Here is a 4421-nt window from a genome sequence, read left to right as displayed (position 1 = left end):
ACTGGTGACTGCTATGAGCCCTGTGATTATAAAGCAAAATGAGTTAAGCAAGAGTCAGTAAACTTCTTTGCTCTGGGGAGCAGCAGGAGGCCCAACAACTTCTTTCAGCTGAAGCTGGCACTGACACCAGGCAAATCTATTCTGTGAACAAACAGCAAATCAGTAAAGCATTAAAACACAGAAGCATCCAGAACCACTGAGGACAACAGGATTGGGAGGCCAGCATTTCCTTGAATCTGACCTACAGAACCCCAAGATCCTCAGCGGCGTGGCAGTCATTCATAATTATTTTTGCTTGTACAATGTTGTAAACCAGTTAAAAAACACTAACATCTCAGGGAATAGCAAAAGCTGAAGATTTGTTTCTTGTAAATAAAGTACACAGAATGTTTTGCCATTAGTTACAGTCTGTTTACAGACAGAATGAAATATTCATCATTAAAAGCCAGAAAATATTGCAAGGTGTCACAAAAAATATTGTTAAAAACTCCCAATGTACTCTGTGGCATGTATTTTAGCAAAATTATTTTAATGAGAAAAGATGTTGTGTCCTTAATGTGAAACATTCCTTGATCAATATTCCACAATGATTGTCAGAATTTAAAAAAAATTAAAAAAATTCTTGTAGGAGGAGAATTCAGAAAACTTTCCTGCAGAACCCAAAACCATCCTGACCTGCAGAACCCAAAAAGATCCTGGCTTTGCTGGCAGATAGTGCCCTACCTATGGTATATTGTCAGCTTTAGATTAGATAGTTTAGGCACAGCTGGAGTAGAATTGTTTTACTTTCTTGTGCTTCAGTGTCTGTAACTGTAAGCCAGAGACAATAAGGATGAGCTCTTCTGGAGCTTCTTGAACGCTGTAACTGAAAGGTTAAAGATGGGTTTTCACTATTCTTATTAATACTCTTCTGTGATTGTGATATAAAGGCGAGTATTTCCCCCTGTGCAGCGCTAGGTCAAGTGTGATTGAGGCTGTTTTCAGCTCTCATTCAGTCAGTGGCTTTAGGAGCCTGGGCTCATGCTCTCAGACTTAGCTTTTCATTAGTGCTTCTTTTGATGTAAGCCTGAGAGGGCAGTGACAAGCTTGCTTCAAGCTGGAGATGTAATTCCCTTGATGCAGCCTGCAAGCGCTAACCCTGCTGTACTTTTGACTGGAAGATAACGTGGTGGCTGGGACAAGTGACAGGAGCTTCATCTCTGCTTTGCTTTCCTCTGGTCCAAGCTGGCTTTGGGAGCCAGCTCTGGAGATACAAAGGATGTGCAAAGTGACCGTGCAAAGTGTGTCCGCAGCACAGAGACAAATTCTGCCCTGAGTTTTAGTGCCAAGGAGTCATTGGAAGTACAATGCAAAGAACAGCTCCCATGATCAGGGCCTGGCTCACTGACAGTATCAACTCAGCTGGACCAGAGCATCTTCATCAGCAGACTGAGCATTGGAAAATGCCAGTGGAGTCAGCAACACATGTAACCGGATGGGTTGGGCCTAATGTGGGATAATGGGAACTGAAGGGAAAAGAAATTACTAAATATAGCTTATTTACAAAGTGAAGTACAGAAGATGAACATTCCTATGCAAGATGCATATTTACATGAATATATAGAATTTGTAAGTGTACAATTGATATATATCAATGTATGTTTGTGTAAGTGTACATTTACTCAGTACAGCTAATTATTAGTAAAAACAATACTAAAATCATTATTGCATTAGAAAAGTCCCCACAGAAGCACTTCTCGAGCTGCTGGGAGACAGAAATGGTTGATCTCCTGCTGGGCTTACACAGCCTAAATATAGCTCAAAAGATGTTTCTGACACACTTGTCTCTCTTTTGGGTTGTCAAATGTACTCTGAGTAAGAGTACCCTGGAGAAAGGGGTTTCTGTGCTCCCAACATGCAGTCCTATTTCCTGTGAAGTAAACAGGAAAGCAGTCTTGAAGAATGTGAGTCATCAGATCTGTCAAGATGAAACCACTAGGCAGAGGCAAGGCAGATGGAGATGTAAATGCAATTCAGGCTGAGCAGACATTTAAAAATGCAGCATTGTCTCTTCTCTCTTGTTTTTGGTCATTCAGTTTAAATAAGTCCCCTTTGGTGGGGAGGACACTAAAATTTTCCTTTCATTTCAGCAAAGCAGTGGTTGCTATGCGCCTATCAATTATCTACTCCTATATCAGCCAAAATACACTTGCTGTCTGCTAGTTTGGTCAGTGAAACAGCATGTCTGGGCCACCATCCTGCCCTCAGCAAGCAGCTACTGTGGTAACACCCAGAGCTGGGTGCCTGACATCAGCAGCCTGCAGCTTGTGATAGACATTGCTGCAAACCTGCTGGAGCACAACACGTAAAGATGAGTTAAGTGGGTGTTCTCTGAGTTCAGCTTATCCCAGGGATAAGGAAATGTATATGGCTTCCTTTCTTTCTTTGAGTAGGTCCAATCAAGTCTGATATTGATTTCTACAAGGGCAGCAACACATGCTAAATCAATAGGAACCAGAGATATCACAGAGAATGACAGTTTGTCCACACAGACTTGAGTCCTGCTCTTGGATGAAAAGGCAACGTGAATCTTTGTGGGCAGCTCTTCCTAGGAAACACTGCCCTCCCCAGATGTAAGGGTACATGCTTGAGAATCCCACTCTGCATTTTCTGCATAATGAAATTCTCTCCAATGATTGAATTTTGCTGCTTTCAGAGCACTACACAAAGTTCAGATCCTTAGTTTTGAGAAAATCTGCTTTGCCTGACACTGGTACTTATATATATTGGTGTATCACTTCAGACCTGTACAGCTGACCTACATAACTGTACCAAGTGGAGAGTGAATGGGCAACCTCAAGGATTTTTCACACGTCTTTAGAAGTGTCAGCTGAGAGGCTGCAGCCAGCAAGAAATTCACCACACTGTCTACTGACAATTGAAAGTACTGTGGCATAAGGGAATTACATCACCTTAACACTGGCCTCAGGGTCCCATTCTTTCACCTTGCTTTTAGTAAAAAAATCATTATTGTCTTATGGCAATTTTCCATATTTCTTTTCCAATTATTTATCGGTGTCTAACAAGTTCTGAACTATAATGGTTTTAATTCATCTAAAAATTGCAGTGGGGCATTTGACTCATCTCCAGAATCTATGTGCCATTGCTTTCAGGTGACTCTGAGTGACTGGCAGTAACCCATCAGGCCAGGCACAGAGCTTGCCTGCAATCCTGTCACTGGTGATGCTCCACTCCTGTATCTTGGGTGGAATGGGACCCAGGCTATGGAGGTATAGATTTGTTATTTAAATTCATGCTAGTGCCTTTTCCCAGGGCTGGCAGGACACAAGCCAGCAGGAGCCATTGCAGTCCTATCTGCCAGCAGCCCAGAGCTCCATTCCCCCATCAGTTCTGTGCCACACTCATGTGAGACCTTGGGGTGTTACAGCCAGGTCCTCCAGCTGCCCCCAGCCCTCTTCCCTGTTGGCAATACCTGTCCCCTGCCTTGCTGCCTTTATGGTATTGGGCTGTTCAGGCCAAAGAGGCCGTGCAGCTGGGCACAACTGAAGTAATGTAAGGGGGAATGGTGGCTTTACATTATGTGAATTACAGGTCCCGCATACCACTTACCATAAAATCCCCATTGTAATAACAATGTGTGATGGACTGAACTTGGCTTGGATGGGCTGATTGAGCTCTGCTATTGTTTCCTTCATAACATGGGACTGATGTCTTAAACAAAGCATTTTTGTGCCAGATAAGGTAAAAGGCTGTTAAGAATCCTATCCTGCAGAGATGGGGTAATGCTTTTCATCATACCAATTTCCTCTCCCCTAATAAGGCTGACAGCATACAACTCCCTCCCAGGGCAGGTATTGGGCACTCACACAGAGGCCTGAAGCTATTCCTCCTTAAGGAGGCACAACTGGCACAGTTAGAAACAGGGCCAAAGAAACAGTCATGTCATTGGAAGGGGTCACAAACCATCAAAAGACCCCCTAAGAAAACTCCTCCCTGGGGGAAGTACTGGGGGATTCCCACATAAGCCTGAATGTATATAAGCTGTCAAACTCTTTATTGTGTGGGTGCTGGCCCCAACAGATCAAGACTACCATGATGACTCCAACCATAGACATCAAAATTGCAACAGTCAAGTCTTTTTGCTGGATCAATAGGTGGTGACATCCTTCCTCCCCACTATCAACTCTTGTCCTTTCCTTCTTCCTTTCTTCTCCTTACACATTTTCTTCATCATATTTTTATAATTGTATAGAGAAGAACCAAAATGTCTACATACCTCCTTTCCAGTGCAACCAAATTGTTTTAAAATAAACTTGCCTCAAAAATGTACACTGGTCATTCAGTGTCATTTTACTCCAATCCTCCCCACGGGATCCATTGACAAGAACCTCAGTTACCCTGCTTTAGAGGTGGGTTGTAAC

This window comes from Chamaea fasciata, unplaced genomic scaffold, assembly GCF_029207755.1.
Source record: "Chamaea fasciata isolate MVZ Bird 193981 ecotype frontalis unplaced genomic scaffold, bChaFas1.0.hap1 SCAF_5, whole genome shotgun sequence".
NCBI lineage: Eukaryota > Metazoa > Chordata > Aves > Passeriformes > Sylviidae > Chamaea > Chamaea fasciata.
This window is presented reverse-complemented; position numbering follows the sequence as displayed.